This window comes from Cervus canadensis, chromosome 11 (genome assembly GCF_019320065.1).
Source record: "Cervus canadensis isolate Bull #8, Minnesota chromosome 11, ASM1932006v1, whole genome shotgun sequence".
Taxonomy (NCBI): domain Eukaryota; kingdom Metazoa; phylum Chordata; class Mammalia; order Artiodactyla; family Cervidae; genus Cervus; species Cervus canadensis.
Window position 1 is genome coordinate 23,993,625 of NC_057396.1, and position 19,970 is coordinate 24,013,594.

General features: G+C 46.2%; 1 non-coding gene across 1 annotated transcript; it reads right to left on the reverse strand.

The window, feature by feature from the left end:
* Nucleotides 1-1,605: 1,605 nt before the first annotated feature.
* LOC122450674 lies at nt 1,606-1,692 on the reverse strand. The gene has a single exon (XR_006272173.1). It is a non-coding gene; the product is annotated as a Z6 small nucleolar RNA (small nucleolar RNA).
* Nucleotides 1,693-19,970: the final 18,278 nt, after the last annotated feature.

Genomic DNA, 19,970 nt, shown 5'->3' on the forward strand with positions numbered 1-19,970 from the left:
GCAGACACACGCGCCCAGTCCCCCTCCGCGACCACCACCCCCCGCAGCAGCTACCTCTCTGATTCACGCCCTCACCCTCAGAGTGAGTAATTAAAGTTCTGCTCCCTGTTATGGAATAAATGGTACATGTTTTAATTACCCCGAGCCTACCCAGGCGTCCTCACACCCCCGCCCAAGACTGTGAATCTGGTGGAGTGGGGGGAAGGGTGGGGGGACAGTTCCGAGAAAGAAAGAGCTTCTGTGACAGTGACAGCGGTCTGTCACCCGGGGTCTGGAATTCGCTGGGGAACCGTCAGTTACTAAGGAAACTAGGAGGAAGAGAAGAAGGGAGAGAGGCGGTTGGATCCAATTTTGGGCGACAAGTGTGAGGCATAAAGATGTTGGACCCTCTGCGCATCCTAGGCTCAGCGGCAGTGTCTTCAGGGGTGCGCGGGGGCATAGAGGGGTCACCTGGAGGCCACAGCCTTCTCAGGAGCCCAAGGCAGGTCAAGGGGATGGAGACACAAAGGCAGGAGCAGCGATGGGCCAGGACAGTGACCAGAAGCTGTGTGTGTGTGTGTGTGTATCCACCCACAAGCACACAACCGTTCACACCCATGTTTGTACATGTCCATGTTTTTATCCTTTTCAGTCTTTTGGGTGTTTTCTTTTTGTTTTCCTCCTTCCCCAGTTTGCAACTTATCTCATTTCCATCTTTTCTCCTTTCTCTGGCAAGCACGGTTCTGCCCCCTTCTTTTCTCTTTCTCTTCTCTCTCCGTCTCTGTCTCTCTGTCTTCATCTCTGTCTTCTCTTCCCCTGCTTCTCCATCTGCCACCCTACCCTGCATCCCCCAATATCTCTTTCTCTGCTTGTCTAGTTAACCCCCCTCCCAGGCCCTCCCTCTCTGCCTCTCTCTTCCTGTCTCTGTGTCTGTCGGGCTCTGGCTCAGACGTGACCCTGTGAACTGTAAGGGCAGGAGACCTGGGGACACTGGAGCACCCCGCCTGCCCTGACTCCCCTCCCATGCCTGGCTGATTCCTCCTGCCCCAAGGAGCCACAGTACCCGGGGCTTCATTGGGTCAGCTCTCAAAATCCAGTGCTGTGGGGAGGGGGGAACTTGGCCCATACAAGTCCCCATTGTTTCTGAAGCAGAAGCAGAGACCAGGAGAGGACAGGGCTCGGGGTGGGCCCCAAACCAGCCCAAACAAGGGGGAGGGGGAGCTTCAGCCAGGTGAGGGAGACAGGGTTTATTTCTGGGCTTTTGCGCTGAAGGACAGACAGGAAGCTGCACAGAATGAAGGGTGTGAGTCACCAGTGCAGTTGGGCTTGGGCCTGGCTGGTGGCCAGGCATTCTGGAAGCCACTCAGGAATCCCATGAGCATGCCAGGTCCTGAGGAGAACCCACCATTCCCCGTAAAAAGCCACTCCAGGTGAGGCTGGGCCCTCCCTCATCCTCCGATGGGCAGGGGGGACCCGTGCCCTTTCTCCAGGAAGCCGGGGCTGGAGCTCCTGCCGCCTCACTCCTGCGGCAGGGCCGGCTCCTTCTCCACCTGTCTTCTCACCTCTTCTCCGTGTGCAGCTGACCCAGGCTTGGATCCTTTCCTGTCCCCACTCCTGGTAAAGAGAGGGCCCAGGTTCCGTGTGGCCTGACCCCTGGCTCCCAGGGTCCCTCGGGGAGAGCCCAGTGCTCTGGAGGGACGGAGCCCCGCACCCCACATCCCCCAAACCCCCACATCGGCTGCTCAGAGGGGCTGGCAGGGGTGCAGGACCACTCAGGCTGCCCTTCCCGGAGCAGGAATAGCCTAAGAGGTGGGTTACCTTTCTCTGCTGAACCAAGATTTTGGGAGGCGTGGGAAGATAAGAGGTCCATTTCTGTCCCACCTACACATCTTTACACACACACACACACACACACACACACACACCCATTTCTGTCCCACCTACACATCTTTACACACACACACACACACACACACACACACACACACACACACACACACACACACACACACCCCCACCCCCACTCATTCAAAGGGTGGCAACTCAGCCCTCCTTACTCTAGGGGGCGCTCTCCAGTCAGATGCCTGACAGCCGCCTGGAGGCACTTCCAGAAGACCAAGGTCCTCTCGGTGCCAGAATCTCAGCAGGAGTTCAAGGCCAAGGTGAGAGGCCTCAGCCCTGCCTCTGAAGCCACCCACAAAGGCCTCGACACCGCAGGCCGCAGGCGGATCTGGCATCCTCGGACACCCCTCGCCATTGCCAGGCAAATGCTCCAGCCAAGGCACGTGTGTAGAGCAAGCCTGCCACCTGGTGGTGAGGCTACTCAACTACAGACCGGGGCTCTGGAGGGGGCTCGGTGGGGCTGGGGCCCCTCCAGGGCTGATCCCTGAGGCAATGCTCTCATGTGCGGGCTGCATGGAGCCCTTCCCAGAACCCATCCAAAGACGCTCATGGGGGCAGAGAGCAGGGGTGGGGTATGGTGGGGCTGGGTTCAAGAGCTAAGGCAGGGGACCCAAGGGCCAGGCCTGAATGAACTCAGAGAAGAGATTTCATGTGTCTCTGCCCTGAGGAAGCAGCAGCCTGCGGCACTGGGAAGCTCAACAATCCAGGTTTCTCTCCTGGGTCTACCAGCACCCAGCTCTGAGGTCGATGGTGGGCCTTTGCTTGGAGGATCCGGCAAGACACAGCCCTGCTCTTGAGGAGCTCGTGGGCTTGAAGCAGTTCACACCGTGAGCCAGGAGCTGATAGTTTGGAGATCAGCTGCGATTAGGACAGGAAGGACCTCAGGGGTCAGCTGGCCCAACAGAGGCTGCAGGACAGGTTTTGTGAGCACCTGCCCCCACGTGCAAAATTGTCCATAATAAAATTGCATTTTATGACTTTGGTATAAAGATGAATATATTTATACTACACAAGTGGCTCAGCAGTAAAGAATCTGCCTGTGAGGCAGGAGCCACAAGAGACCCAAGTTTGATCCCTGGGTCAGGAAGATCTCCTGGAGGAGGGCGTGGTCACCCATTCCAGTATTCCTGCCTGGAGAATCCTATAGACAGATGAAAATGGCGAGCTCCAACCCATGGGGTCGAAAAGAGTCAGAGTCAGACAAGACTGAAGCGACTTAGCACACATGCACGCACACCCTATAACATTTCCACAGCCTAAATTTTGGGGTTTTCTTTCTTCTGACTTTAGAAGAAATTAAAACCTTTCCAGATGCCTAATGGAAACATGAACCTTGAATCCAACCTCTTCATCTTGCTGATGATACAGAAGCCCAGAGGAGGACAAGGTCTGCCCGCCATCACACAGCAGGCACTGGCTGGGCTGGGGGGCCACAAGTAAGCCCTCGGAGCCAGACTAGGGTTCTCTTCATTACCCATTTAACCTCTTTCGGGAGACAGAACAATCCCTGCTACCTACACTGCAAGCCAAGGACGAGCCCCCTCACCCAGCCCCTCCAGGCCCCTGTGGTTGCCCACCACGTGGAGAGAGCTTGGTTGGGTTCCACCCACTCCTCCCCGCCCTCCCAGCAGAAGCTTCCCCTCCCCCAGTCCTGGCCAGGCAGCCAAGTCACCACCACCACCACAGCTCTTTGGCCTGCTGTCTTATTAATTCCTAATTTCCAATTTGCAAGAAGAGAGAGCTTTAAACCTCCATCTCACCAGCCCAGCAATCACACAGATGTACCAAGTATCTCTGGACAGCCTTTAATTTATCTCCCAGCGCACGCGGGCACTGCTGAGAGACTTGATGGCACCAGCTTAAACATAATAAATTACTCAAGTACCAGAGATTAGTTAATAAAGCTCCAGGCTCCCTCCAAGCCCCTGCTGACTTGGTCGATGACACCAAAGGTTCCTTTGATGCTGCCCAGTGCAGGGGAGGGGGCCTGTGATAGGTGTCCTCTACTCTGAGCCAGCTGTCCAGTCCTCCTCAGGACCCTTGTCACCAGGCAGAAGTGGTGACGTGGCAGAGAGGCAGGGGCCCCAAGAAATGCGAGGGCAGACTCAGGCATTTCCCACTCCAGGCCTCAGTATATCAGTGGGGTCATTATCAAATGGTGGCAAGTCTGACCCTTGCTTGGGCACAGCTTGGAAGACCAGGGGTCAGAGGATGCCCAAAAATGAAGCAAGATGTCGGCTACCTTTGGAACCAGGTGAAGGGAATGGAAATGTTTTTCTTGAAGACATAAAGGGCCAGAGATAGTCTTGAAGCATTTGAAGGTCCATCCCTGCCGCTCACTCCAGGTACCTGCCAGGTGTGTCTTCACTGGGCCTCGCATCCGTACCATCTACCATCTTCTATCCCTGACCACAGTTCTGCCTTGTCTGTATGGACCTAGTCCACCCCCTCTCTCCACCAGCATGATCTTTATATAGCCCAGCTCTAGCCACATCACTCCTCGGACTACAGTGTGTGATGCTCTTCCATTGCCTACCTAATAAAACTGGCTCCATACCAGTTTTATTGCATTGTCTTCCCCTGCTGGTCATGAACATTATCAGACTGGGAAAGATGCTCGAGGGAGAGGGTGCAGCTCACCTTCTAGGTGACATTCTCATTTATCAGGTGGTTCCACAAATTCCTACAAGAGACAAAGAAATGGGCAAAAACACTCCGAATTAGTTCCTAGACCAAGACACTGAGAAAAGGGCTTCCAGGGAGGGTGGGGGGTAGGAAAAGGCTATCTGTAAAGTGGTAAGCATTACCAGAATTCTGAGCTATCCTGGAAAACCCCTCTTCCTTAAGAATCTCTCCCATTAGCCTCAGCTCAGGCATCCCAAGCCCCAGATGATATCGAGAAAGATGAACCAAATATTTACATCTTCTTCATTTCTCCTGATACCAAAGCCAGAGCTCCTGGCTCCCAGGCCCCGCCCACCCCAGGCCCCCACTAGGGTCCCCCTTGGTCCCAAGTCAGACCTGAGAGCAGGGAGTGGGACTTCTCCCCAGTCACCTGGCACTGAGGTGCTCTTGAAGCTATTAAAAAAAAAAAAACTTGTGATCCATAGTCATCTTTGTTCCCAGGCACTAATATTACTCATTGTTATCAGCAATAAAAACCTCTTCAGTATCTCTAATTCTTTCCTTCCATAGTGCTCAAAATACTGCCTACACATGCTCTTGTTTAGGCAGAGATGGCCTCCCTCACACAATAGGTGGTGGCTGAATATGGTGCAAATTGAATCACATTGTAAACGTGCAAGGGAATCCTAACATGAATCCTTTAATAAAGAGAATAATCACCCCTTAATTTTTCATTAGTATAAACCCAGGTGTTCCTAGAATGAGTATGTTTGATGTGAACAGAACCTATACGTGTACACACACACACACACACACACACCTGAGAATGCAACCCACCATGCCCAGAATAGCCCCAGGTACAAAGCAATCTTAATATTAATACAAACCTGACAGAGATACTAAGAGTATATTTTTTATAGTGACACTGGTGAACAGGAACACCAAAGATTATATAAGACTGCTTCCCCTTAAGGAAAAAGGAAACTGAGGCCCCGATGGAGCGATGGTTTACTGCTGTCCCCCACCTCCAGAAAGAGGTGTTCCAAGCGTTTATAAAAACTTCTGCGTCCCTACAGCACAGAGAACTCTGCTATGTTATGTGGCAGCCTGGATGGGAGGGGGTTTGGGGGAGAATGGATACATGTATATGTATCGCTGAGCCCCTTCGCTGTTTGCCTGAAACTAGCGCCGCATTGTTAAACAGCTCTGTCACTGTGGCTGTCGTATCCACTCAGTCGTGTCCGACTCTTTGCAAGCCCATGGATTGTAGCCCACCAGGCTCCTCTGTCCATGGAATTCTCCACGCAAAAATACTGGAGTGGGTTGCCATTCCCTTTTTCGGAGGATCTTCAAAACCCAGGGATCAAACCCAGGTCTCCTGCTATACCTCAATACAAAATTAAAAGTTTAATAAAAAATAAAAATGAAAAAAGCATGATGATATTTAAAATTTTTAGAAAAAGCACTTCTGGGTCCCAAGAAGATGGTATATTCTAGAATTAATTTATTAATGCTATCATTATTATGGAACTAGAAAGGAAAAGACTTTTTACTCTCAGCCTGGAGCTTGGGATGAAGAGAACTCTCCCAGACTTCTCCCACCCACATCTGATTCAGATAATTCCAACATTCATCCCACAAACCTAGTGGTTGATGACCTAGATCCTCAAGCCACTGGCCACTGTTTTATGCGTGGCTCAGATGTCAGCCGAAGACTTGCCTCCCCCTCCTCCATATCAGTAAACCGGACCCCAAATCCTCAGCCTGTGGGAATCCAGAGCCTCTGGCTTACACGCGCCCCCCCACATCTGGTTAACCCCCATTCTCACTGTCTTTGGCCTGCATCCACACTGACCACCTCCATCCTGCTCTGTGCCACCCAGGGCACAAAGCTTAGGCTCTGTGGGGGGTTCACAAAAGTACACATGCACCAAGCGCTCCCCGGCTTAGGAGAGTCCTGGGAGTGCGGCTTCCAGGAGAGGGGCCCTGCGGGACAGCACAGCATGTGGGGTCTTGCTGCCTCTCTCGTCCCTCACTTCCCTGTCCTCCTGAGAAAATAGTTCATTCTTCTCCTTGGTCTGCACAAAGCAGTCTCTTTAATACTTAGGTTCCTTAGAGTCTCAGCTTCTCTCCTTTCAGAGCCTAAGAAAATAAAATACCTCAGCGACACAGCTGAGAAAGAGCTCTCAACCCAACCCAACTGTAAGCCCCATGAGGTCAAGGACTGGGTCTTGACATGGACTGTAAGTAGCCCAGAGTTCACTTTAATAAATGCCACCATTACAGCCAATTCTCATGACCCACAGTAGTCATGTTCCATGAAATCAGCTCAAACACTGAATTAGCAAATGCTAAACATTTGTCCCAAAGGGAAATATAGGGGTAGGTTTTGTGAGCCTCTGGTCACATTTTCATCAACTGATCAACATGCCACCTTTTTAAAAACGCATTTCTGTTTAAAGACACTGATTTAACATCACTGTTGATTCATTAACATTGAACTCATGACCAATGGTGCTATAACTCATGCCCGATCAGAGCTTATCTAACACGTGTTTTCTCCATAAGGCACTTCACAGCCTTCTGCGCTCGGGACACCAGACAGCACGGTAGCACTGCATGTGGGGACCATTTTGCAAGATCGCCCAAAAAAAGCACAAAAAAAAAATGTAGAAAAAGGTGGCACAAAAGAGCCCACGAGAAACACTTGTTTACAGGCTGAGAACTGAAACAAGAAGGCAAAGTGTCGCCTTGTGCGACCTCCACTGAGAATGTGCACATCAAGCAATTCCAATTTCTCACCATTCTGCACATGTCTGTGAGTACCCTAGAAAGCACCATGAGGATCCATGGGGGAGTCATGCATTTTAACAAGCAGGTGAATTTGAAAACACGGAATGCACCCATAATGAGGATAGACTGTCCCTATGTGCTGGGGAGTACTACTCAGCCATAAAAAGGAACAAACAGTGGGTGCAGGCAACTGCCTGGAGGGTTCAAAGAGGCCAGTCTCAAAGCTTCCACACCATATGGTTCCACTTATATGATACTATTGAAAATCCAAAACTGTAGCAATAGAGAATGGATCTGTGGGTGCCAGAAGACAGAGGTGGGAGGCAAGTGTGGCTTAAATTAAAGAATAGCTCAAGGGAATTGGGGAGGGGGTGTGATGAAACTATTCTGTATCCTGATGGTAGCGGTGGTAATGCAAATATCTGCATGTATTAAAATTCATGAACTGTACATCAAGAGAAAAAAGGTCATGCTACTGTATGATAATTTAACAAATAAAATAAATATGTAAGCAAATATCATAATAAGGATAACCAGAGAGGCGCCACCGCGGCTGCCTTGCTGCAGGGAATAGGGCCTCAGGAGAAGGTGCATGTGGCCATGTGAGGCCCTTCCTTGTGGCCTTGTTGGAGGAAAGAAAGTGACCACGCGTGCCTGGGTTGTGGTCTCCTGCCCCATGCAGGTGACTCCTACAGCCTGCTAGTCACCAAGAGAGGGTTGCCAGGTCTGGAGGCTTCTCAGCCTCATTCCGTGCATGGGCTCCTCTGCGAGAGGACCCCACTCCTCCAGGGTCCCCAGGGCATTGGCTTTATATCCACATGCAGAGATTCCCCCTCAGAAGTTAGTGTTGCCCCTAGCAACCAGCTCTCTCTCCAAAATGCTTTGAATACAGACTGCCTCAGGAAGACTGCTCCTCAGAACTGATTTCTAAAAGACCTCCTATCACTATGTGAACAAAACATTTTTAAACAGAAAATTTAACAAGGTTTTAAAACAAAGATCATCCTTTTCATCCTCTTCTGACTATGTGGTTGCTGAGTGGCTTGGGGGGGACGGGGGACTTGCTGTTCTTCCCAAAGGAAAAAAGAAGGAACGATGGTGGCAGACAGTCAAATGCTACCTGTTCTGGGAGACCGATGAGAGGTAAAATAGAGGTCGTGTGATACCTGTCCAAAATCTGGTAGTGCAGGTCTTAGCACATAGTAGGTGCTTAGTAAGTCCCAGAAAATCAAGACAAATTCCCAAGACTAAAAGAGCTGTACAGTATAATGGTTAAAACACAGACATGCCTATTGAATATCATCAATAAACATTGCTGGTACCCAGTAAAGAGCTCGCAACAAAGATGGGTTTCAGTGAATAAATAAGATACGGCCCACACTTTCTGAGGTCTCCAGGTCTAGGGGAGAGAAAGATATGCATAAATAATTGCACTATCAGGCAGAGATGCTTGATGCTAGAATAAAATAAAAGAACATGCCACGGGAAAATGGATAGGAGGAGAGTATTAATCAAAGTTCTTTGGTTGCAAGTGACAGTCTCAACTTAAATGAACAGAAACAAAACAGCCAATGCATTGGTTCACATAATTTGAAAAGACCTGAGTGTATCCAGAGACTCAAATGTTGATGTTGATAGAACGATACCATGTTGATAGAAAATTCAGCTCTTCTACAATCCTTTGTCCTCTGCCTTCATGAAAGAGGTCTTAAGTTTAGAAGTGAATCTGGCTTGAATCCCAGCTCTACAATTTACTCGCCTGAGCTTTTCTGAGCTTCAGCTCCCTCATTTGTAAAGTGGGAATAATAATACCTACCTCACAGATGGTAGTTGAGGGTTAAAGGTAAACTATAACTGTAATTTTTGTTGTTGAACAAATCCTATATCCCCTTTTCAGCTCAATGATCTTATCTTCTAATCCCAAGTACCCATCCATCCATGCATCCATTTATCCATGCATCCATTCATCCATCCACTCAGTATGTATTAAACACCTGCTCTGTTCCAGGCAATATGCTATACACTGAGATTAATATGCCTACCCTGCTATTAATAAGGTAGGCTCCCCAACCTCCAGTTACTTACAGGCAAGTAAGACTGATTGATAAGACAAATAAATATGAAACACTAAAGTGTGAGGAAGTGCATAGGATTAGTACAAACAATCCCTAACATCTGTATAGTGCTTTTCCTTCTTAAAGAACACTGCTATATTCAGTATTCCACTAAAGTCTCATAACAATCTCATGAGATATATCATCATTCTATCTTGCTAATGAGAAAGCTGGGGCAAGTTTTCAGTGATATGACTAAAATGTTCATAGTGGGTGGGAGGCAGGAAAAAGTTCTCCTTTCTGTGATGTTATATTCGTGTGGAACATAAAAGGTTTACTGGGAGGAGAGGAAAAAAAAAAAGATTTGTTTTGACATTATTTTGAAATATAGTGACCAATAAAGAAGCCATAACCAGACATCAGAGAACTGAGGACAGAATGGGCCATATGACACAAATACCACCAGCGTGAACAAGGGGGAAAGGGCTGATGCGTGAGCACAAGCAGTTTGCCATCTGGGTAGAAATGTCTCGATCAGAACATGAGAAGTGGAATCACACCACAGTGTTCACATTTTTCTTTTCAATCTTGACAGAAATTTTGCAGGACCATAGAGCTCTAGGCACTAGTAGTAAAAAAAAAAAAAAAAAAACCCACCTGCCAATGCAGGAGACATAAGAGATGCGGGTTTAATCCCTGGGTCAGAAGATCCCCTGGAGGAAGACATGGCAACCCACTCCAGTGTTTTTGCCTGGAGAATCTCACAGACAGAGGAGCCTGGCAGGCTACAGTCCATAGGGTCACAAAGAGTTCAACATGACTGAAGTGACTTAGCATGCAAGCACAGAACTCAGAACTCTAATCTAATACGGACCCTGTGTCTATTGCATCTTCAGATTTCCATGCCATCTTTTAGGGACATTAGGATGATCTTTGGCTTCCATCTTCTCAGTCTCCATACTACCTTTATTGGATGCAGATACGATAAATATTTGCCCAAGGTGACACGGTGAGCAGGCCAAAATCCTGGAAGTTGAACCCAGGATTGAGATGTCAATTCTGGTGGCTAGTCAATCACGTGATGCTGCTCCCCGTACCAGATGCCAGAGGGAGAAAAGGACTCCTGAGCGTCTCGTGTGCCCCACCTGGGTCTGAACTGCCTTGAGGAATTTCCCATCATGATCTGAACCATTTCCCCTTCTTTCCTTTTCTCCCACCAGGGTGAAACTGACCCACTTCTTCAGGTCCCTTAACTCACAGGTGACATATGCCTTCCCACTGTGTTGGATCAGCAAGGGGGAGACTTGGGTGGGGACGTGGATCCCCCAAAAGTCTACCTGCTCCACCTGTAGGCAGAGTGACATCTGCTGGCCATGCCAGGGCACCCTGGCCTTGCCAGGATCAGAACACTTCCTGCCAGCAGGTGAGGCAGCCTCCACCTGGACTGAGGGTGGGGCGTGGAGGGTTGGACTAAAGCAGCACTTTGGAGTCAGTCACCTGGGTTTGATCTCAGCTCTGCAGCTTCCGAGATGTATGATCTAGCAAGTCCCTTAACTATTCTAGACCTCAGTTTTCTCACCCACAAAATGGGGATGCTAAGAGTGATATTAATAATAGCATTTGTGCTACAGGATTGTTGTAAGGCACAGAAGAGTTTATCATGCAAATTTATTTCTTCAGTCTTACATGTGTGCCTGCTGGCTTAGTCATGTCTGACTCTTTGGGACTCTATGGACTGTAGCCTGCCAGGCTCCTCTGTCCATGGAATTTTCCAGGCAAGAATACTGAAGTGGGTTGCCATTTCCTACTCCAGGGGATTTCCCCCGACCCCTTATGGGTATTGAAATTCTTACCTTTGTTTTACTGCTGACAGGTGAGGGTCAGGGAGGAGCATGTGTGTGTCCCCAGACATTCCACTGGGAACTTCCAGAAATTTCCTGGGATACAAAGAGCAGAAAAGCTTTGCACAAAGTAAAATCATAGAGTCCTGTAACCGGGGGCAGCGGAAAATTTTGGTCTTTGGGCTTGCTTTTTTTTTAATCCCAGAAAAAATATAAAATAGTTGTAGAAGAAAGAGTAGATAAAGTGGAAGAATAAATGGGACATTTTCCCAGCTGGGCAAGGGGGTGCTGATTGAGTACAATCAACGCCACCAGCCCGCTAACGAGACCCAATCAGGCGGGGCGATTAGAGATATTCTTCAGGGAAATAAGCCTGACAGCTGCAGGAAAGTTTCTGCTTTTCTAGAAAAGGGGGAGTGGGAGAGACAGGCAGAGTGGTGTGGCAGGAGTGGGTAGGGGGGTGGGGCGGAAGCAAGAAGAGGGAATCAACAAAGCATCGGCACCAGCCAGTCCTTTCTTGAAGTCAAAGAAGAAAGAAGGCCAAGACAAGAGAGGAGGATAAAGGTTTTAGGGGGAATCTGCCACTGCCTCCATTTTCTCAGAGGCTGATTTTCACAGTCTTTCCAACCAACTTCCGTCCTCTTGCTGGACTAAAGAGTCCTGGGCTAAATAACCATGTGCACTGAGATGGGTGTGGCTTGAGTCCCTAGCAAAGATCACAGCTCACATCTGCAAAACCTATTACATGTTACAAAGCTCCCTCATGTACAGAATCTCATTTTGACCTCACAGAAACCTTTGAAGGAGAATTTTTTTAATTAATTAGTTTATTTCTTTTTAGTTTTGGCTGCACTTGGTCTTCATTGCTGTGTGCAGGCTTTCTCTAGTTGTGGTGAGTGGGGGCTACTCTCTAGCTGTGGTGCACAGGCTTCTCATTGCACTGGCTTCTCTAGTTGCAAGGCTCTAGGGTACACAGGCTTCAACGGTTGTGGTGCATGGGCTTAGTTGCCCCAAGGCATGTGGGATCTTCCACGGCCAGGGGTCAAAACCATGTCTTTTGCATTGGCAGGTGGATGGATTGTTAACCACTGGACCACCAGGGAAGCCCCTGAAGGATGTATTTTTAATAAATTCCTCACTTGAAGGGTGACTTTAGTACAGCTCATTTTATATGTGTTTATTGAGCATCTACTTTGCATGCAGTATTCCATTAGCTTGAACACAATAGTGCCTGCTTTCAGGGAGCTCTGAGTCTGGTAAGAGAGACCTATATCATTTCAATAAAGTCTGGCAGCTGTTCTTTGCAGCAGAATGACAACTAATAGATGGAGGAGGAATTGCTTATTTGAAAATCATTATTTTGCAAGTTTCAAAAGAATAATTAAAATTTTAGGCAAGAACCATTGGAATGCTAAAACCACGGAGTAAAAATTTGATGAGGACTAGGATATTGACAATCTTAAAGTATCTCCCCATAGATTACTTATTAATTACAAATGAGGAAATGATAAACTTCCAGTAGAGAAACTTGGAAGGCAGCACTTGGCAAAGTAATCAAATTAAACAAGACCAAAAACAGGACAAAGAGGCACCCTATGCCTCTTGATACAATGCACTGAAATGGATGCAACAGAATTTATGTAACACACTTGCCAGAAATGTTTAATCTGAAGTTAACCAGGAAGAAACCATCACACATATCCAAACAGGACATTCAACACACCAGCTGTCCTGCACTCTCCAAAACTGTCAAGGTCATGAAAGATAAAGAAAGGCTAAAGAACTACTGTTCCAGATTAAAGAAACAGACATGATCTCACAACTGAATGCAATGTGTGATAATGGCTTGGGTCCTGTATCAGAAAAAGAATTCCTCTAAAGGACATTCTGAGTATAATTTGGTGACATTTGAATAGAGCTGTACAAGAGCAGAAGCCTGTTGAGAGCGGGTAGATAAGTGAGTGGCAGAATTCAACTGCCTACTTGACATCCACACAATGATGTCTAAAAGACTTCTCATCATTAGTTCTTGATTCTTCCCACCCTCAAACCTGTAACTATCATATTTTCCATGTGAGTTAGTATCACCAGCATCTACCCAGATGCTCAAGCCAAGCATCTAGAAGACATCTCTGTTTCTTTCTGCTACCTTCACAACCAATCTATCAGCAATTCCTGTTCACTGTACATTCAAAGTATACCCCACACTGACTCACCGCTTCTCACCTCTACTGCTACAACTCTGGTCCAACCCACTACCATCTTACGAGAGGACTACAACAATAACATCTTCATTTTCTCCTACAAGTCATCTTTAACACAGGGGCTAAAGAAATTTTCTTTGCTTATAAGTCAATACATGCTACCACCTTGCCTTAACCTCTCCAAAGTTCCTATTGAGCTTAGAACAAAATCCAAGAACATTCTATCTCCTCCCTGAAAGAAACTCTTATCTCCTATATTCTCCGTGCTGAGCTTTCTGAAAATCAAACCCAGAATGGTATCCTGTGAGTGGCTGAATTACTGCACAAATTGTATTTCCAACCTTGCAGGGCATCCTATGGTAAAACTAAGACATGGATTGAGAAGAAATAAGATCCTGAAAATTGGACTGGGGACATATGAGAAGTTCCCAGTGAAGTTAAGGGTCCCTACATTCTCTGAAGTCTTCCTTGTAGAAGCAATTCTTACATTTCCTCCTTACATTAAGAAAGTTTGCTGCGTTTTTGTCTGAAGAACCCACAATGATCTGTCCTAATGTAGTTGCCTTGCAAGACACTGAAGATTCTCCTTAGGACCCCTGCCAAACCTCTTTTCTTTCAATCCTATAACCAGTCAATCCTAAAGAAAATCAACCCTGAATAATCACTGAAGGACTGATGCTAAAGTTAGCTCAAAATCTTTGGCCACCTGATGTGAAGAGCTGATTCTTTGGAAAAGACCCTGATGCTGGGAGAAATTGAGGGCAGAAGGAGAAGGGGGCAACAGAGGATGAGTGGTTGGATGGTATCACCAACTCAATGGACATGAGTTTGAGCAAACTCTGGGAGATAGTGAAGGACAGGGAAGCCTGCCAAGCTGTAGTCCTTGAGGTCGCAAAGAGTTAGACACGACATAGCAACTGAACCACAGAAATCTGGGGGATATGTGTGGAAGTGAATATTATGTGTGGGAGCAAGGTGAAAGGAACATAAAGTTGGATCTGGCCACATTTATTTATTTGGGCCCACTAAGCAGAGATTCTGGATTCTCTATCAGCTTGAAGGGCCAGGAAGGGCTCTGTCAGCTTGTTTGGTTAGTTGACAGAAACATGAATGCAAACATGGCCTACATTAAATTAAGTTGAAATACCAAAACTGCCTTGGTATACAGTGGAGGAAAGTATCTAAAGACTTAAGGAGATGGGAATATTAAAGTGAATTTATTGAATTGGCAAAAAAAAAAAAATCATTTGGGTTTTTTGGTAAGGTGTAACAGAAAAACCCTAATGAATTTTTTTGCCAACCCAAAATTATGTAGGACCTATTCACCCACCCCAGGAGGGTCTAAAGGACATACAACTATGAGAAATCCATTTATGAGAAAATCCCAGTGTCATTAAAGAGTTCATTAGTCACCCTTCTCTGTGGTTTGGAAATTACAATGAGAACTGGTACTGTTGAACAAGGATCTCTAAATGGAATGGATATCATGGAATACTGGGCAGCAGGGCCCAAGCAGTTATTAACTGCCAGAGTCCAGGCAGGCATGGTTACTGTGATGGACAGCAGAGTCAAAGCAGTAATCAAAATATTTCTGACTCTCAGAGACCCATGGCACTAACTAGTTGATCATGATGCCCCTAGAAGAGAAACAGATATATAGTCCATTAAATTCTTATAAGCAGATGAGTTCTAGGTCTATGAACAGAAGTCCAATATGAAAGACAGAAACATAGTCACAGCCCCTCAGTCAATCCCAGGCTTGAGTCAGTTTATAGACTTAGAATACTTTGAATAAACAGGAGCCTGGGTCCACTTTGCCTCATTGCCAAAAACCTATCCTGTTAGTCTTCCTCTCAGTCTTCTCCAAAGGGGATATATAGACATTTACCTGAGTAATTGTGCTTTGGAGAAAGAGAAATAATTGTAATAATTGTATCTTTTAGAGATTTCTAGGCATTGGCTCTAAACTGACACTAATTCCTAGAGACCCCAAATGTGTGGTCCACCAGTAGAGTAAGAGCTTATCCATGGAAGTTTAGTTCAGGTGCCTCTCATAGTGGGACTTTGAAGGCTCAGTGAGTCCTTGAACCCAGTCTGCAGTTATTTACCCATCTCTGGAATACACAACTGGAATCCAAGGTCAGTAACTGGCAAAACCCCCATATTGGTTCCCCATCCTACAGAGAGAGGGTTTTTCTAGCAGGAAATGCCTGGGGGAAGTCACAAGTACTGCCTATACCTACACAAATAGTGAACCAAATGTAACACAGCATCCCTGAAGGAAATGCCGAGATGAATGCTACCATTAAGGACTTGAACGATGCAGGTGTAGTGATTCCCACCCCATCCCCATTTAACTTACCTAAGCAAAAACAGATGGATCTTGGAGAATGACAGTGGATTATCATAAACTTAGTCAGGTGATGACTCCAATTGCAATTGCTCTTCCAGATGTGGTTTTGTTGCTTGAGAAAATTAATATATCCCCTGGTACCTGGTATGTAGCTATTGAGCTGGCAAAGGCTTTTTTCTCTATACCTGTTAGTAAGGACCACCAGAAGCAATTTTCTTTCAGCTGGTGAGGCCAGTCGTATACCTTTACTGTCCCACCACAGGGGTATAAAAACTCTCCAGGAATATGTCATAATTTAGTTCACAGTGAATTTGATCACCTTTCCCTTCCATAGGACATTAAACTGTCCAATTGCATTGATAATATTAATAGACCTGATGAACAGGAAGTAGCAACTCTCCTAGACATAATGGTAAGATATTTGCAGTCAGAAGATGGGGAATAGGGACTTCCCCAGTGGTGCAGTGGATAAGAATCCTCCTGCCAATGCAGGGGACACGGGTTCAATCCCTGGTCTGGGAAGATTCCACATGCTGTGCAGCCGCTAAGCCCATGTGCCACAACTACTGAAACTGTGCTCTAGGGCCTGCGAGCCACAACTACAGAGCCTGTGCCCCTAAGGCCTGTGCTCCATAATAAGAGAAGCCACCACAGTGAGAAGCCCATGCAACGTTAATGAAGCTCCTGCTCACAGCAACTAGAGAAAGCCTGCATGTAGCAAGGAAGACCAAGCGTGTGTGTGTGTGTGTGTGTGTGTGTGTGTGTGTGTGTGTGTGTGTGTGTGTGTGTGTTGCTTAGTCGTGTCCGACTCTTTGCAATCCCACAGACTGCAGCCCACCAGGTCCCTCCATCCATGGGATTCTCCAGGCAACAACACTGGAGTGGGTTGCCATTTCCTTCTTCAAAAGGAACTATAGAGTAGCCAATAAATAAAATAAAAATTTCAAAAAAGAAATGAGAAATAAATCCCACAAAAATTCAGTTTTTCTACCAGTAAAATTTCTAGCGGTCCAGGACTGTGGGGTATGTCTACACATCCCTTCTGAAGCAAAGGAGAAATTGTTGCATCTGAACCCTCTACCACACATACACACACACACACACACACACACACACAAATTGGCATAACATCTAGCAGGTCTCTTCAAATTTTGGAGCCAAAGTATCCCTCATTTGGGAATGCTTTTCTAACCCTCTAACCAAGTAACCCAAAAATCTACTAGTTTTGAGTGGATCCAGAACAAAGGAAGACTCTACCACAGATACAAGCGCTTCTGTAGATTGAGCCACATGATCCAGAAGAGCCCATGGAAGCTGAAATGTCAGTAGGGGACAGAGATGCTGTTTGAAAACTTTGATGGATATCTGTAAGAGCCTTAAGATTATGGAGCAAAGCCATGACATCTTTTAAGAATAACTACTGTCCTTTTGAGAAATCCCTTTTGGCTTTTTACTGAGCCTCAGTAAAGACTAAGCACCTAACTGTGGGCCACCAGAATAATTGTGGGTTATAATGCATGCCGCCTGAGCTGCCATGATGAACTGGGTGTTACCTGACTCACCAAGCCATACAGTTGGGTATTCCCACTAGCACTCTATTACCAAATAGAAATGGTGTATATGAGATCAGGCTCAAGCAGGTCAGAAAGTCAAAAGTAAGCTGCACGAGGTTGTGTCCCAAGTGCCCATGGCCTCTACTCCTTCTACATTAATTTCTTTCCCTGGGCCTGCATCTTGGCCACATGGGGAATATTCTATGGCCAGCTGAGAAAGAGAAAACGCAACCTAGTCTACAGATGATTTTGCATGATACACAGGCACTGCCTCAGAATAGACAGGTGTAGTATGACATGTTCTTTTCTGGAATATTCCAGAAGGACAGTAGTGAGAAGTCCTCCCAGTGGGCAGAACTTTGCACCTGATTGTTCATGTTGCCTGGAAACAGAAATGGTCAGACGTACAAGTCTACACCCAGTCTTGGGCTGTGGTCAATGATTTGGCTGGGTGGTCAGAGACCTGGAAGTAACACAACTGGAAAATTAATGACAAGGAGGTTTGGGAAATAGGTGTGTGAATAGACCTTTCTGAATGGGAGATAATGTGAAGTTATATCAGTGCTCACCAAAAGGTAACCTTGGCAGAGGACATTTTAATAATTTAGTAGATGGAATGACCTCTCCACAGATACCAGCAAGCTTCTTTCCTTATTGCTAAACAGCCCATGAACCAAGTGGTCATCATTCAGGGATGGAGGTGATGCATGCCCTCAGCAACATGGGCTTCATTCGCTGAGGCTGACAAGACTACAGCCACTGCTGAGTGCCCCATCTGCCATCAGCAAAGACCAACACGAGTCTTTGATATGGCACCATTCACCAGGATAATCAGCCAGCTGCCTGTGGCAGATTAATGACATTGGGCCACTTTCACTATACAAGGTGCACCTTTTGTTCTTACTGGAACAGACCCTTACTCTGGACAAGAATTTACTTTCTCTGCCCCCAATGCTTCTAACAAAACTACCATTCATGGATTTACAAAATTCTTATTTACCATCATGGTACTGTACACAGCATTGCTTCTTATCAAGGAACTCACTTCACAGCAAATGAAGTGCAGTACTGGGGCTGCACTCATGGAATTCACTGGTCTTACCATGTTCTGCATTGTCTTGAAGCATCTGACTCGATAGAACTGTGGAACAGTCATGGTGCCAGCTAAGTGGAAAGACTTTGTGGGGCTGGAGCAAAGGTCTCCAGAAGGCTGTATGTGTTCTAAATCAGCATCTAGTACATCGTGCTGGTCTCCCACAGTGAGGCTTCATGGATCTAGGAAGCAAAAAGCAGAAATAGGACTGGTTCTATTACCTATTACCCCTAATGACAAGACTCCACTAGGAGATGCAACAATGATTCCACTGAAATGGACCACTCAGGCACTTGGGGCTCCTCATGTCTCTGAATCAACAAGCAAAGAAGTGGGTCACCGTACTAGTGGGATGATTGATCCTAATTATTAGGAAGAACTAGGTTGCCACTACAATAATGGAGAAAGTATGTCTGGGATACAAGAAATCCTTTAGGGCTCTCTTAGTACTCCCATGTGCTGTGATTAAATTCAATGGAAAACTGCCACAACTTAGTTCAAGCAGGACTGCTAACGGCCCAGACACTTCAGGGATGAAGATTTGGGTCACCTCATGAGGCAAAGAAGTCAGACCAGCTAAAGTGCTTGTTAAGGACAAAAGGAATGTAAAATGAGTAGGAGAAGGAAGTTAACATACCACCTATGAGCATATGACCAGTTTTAGGAACAAACATTATTAACAGTCATAAGGGTTTCTTCCTTATTTTGTTATGATATATATATCATATTTGCATAAAATGTTAATATAGATATTTAATTTTACATTTAAGTGTATTATATTTATAATAAATTGTTGTTGTTCAGTCACCAAGTCATGTCCAACTCTGCAATCCCATGGACTACAGCATGCCAGGCTTCCTTGTTCTTCACTATCTCTTAAGGCTTGCTCAAATTCATGCCCATTGAGTCAGTGATGTTATCTACATTGCATCAATACATACTACATTGCATCACTGCCTACTACATTGATTCGATTCATACTACACTGAACCTTTTCATCTTCTGCCCTCTCTTCTCCTTTTGCCTTCAATCTTTCCCAACATCAGGGTCTTTTCCAATGAATCAGTCTTCGCATCAGGTGGCCAAGTATTGGAGGTTCAGCTTCAGCAGCAGTCCTTCCAATGAATATTTAGGGTTGATTTCCTTTAGGATTGACTGGTTTGGTCTCCTTGCTGTCCAACAGACTCTCAAGAGTCTTCTCCAGCACAATTCGAAAGCATTCATTCTTCAGCATTTAGCCTTCTTTACAGTCTAGCCCTCACATCCATACATGACTAGTGGAAAACCAAAGCTTTGATTATACAGGCCAGCAAAGTGATATCTCTGCTTTTTAATATGCTATCTACATTTGTCATAGCTTTCCTTCCAAGGAGTAAGTGTCTTTTAATTTCATGGGTGCAGTCACCATCTGCAGTGACTTTGGAGCCCAAGAAAAGAAAATCTGTCACTGTCTTCTACTTTTTCCTCTTCTATTTTCCATAAAGTGATATTTTTATAATGAACTTGGGCAAACACCAGGAGATGGTGAAAGGCAGAGAGGCCTGGCATGATGCAGTCCACAGGGTCACAAAGA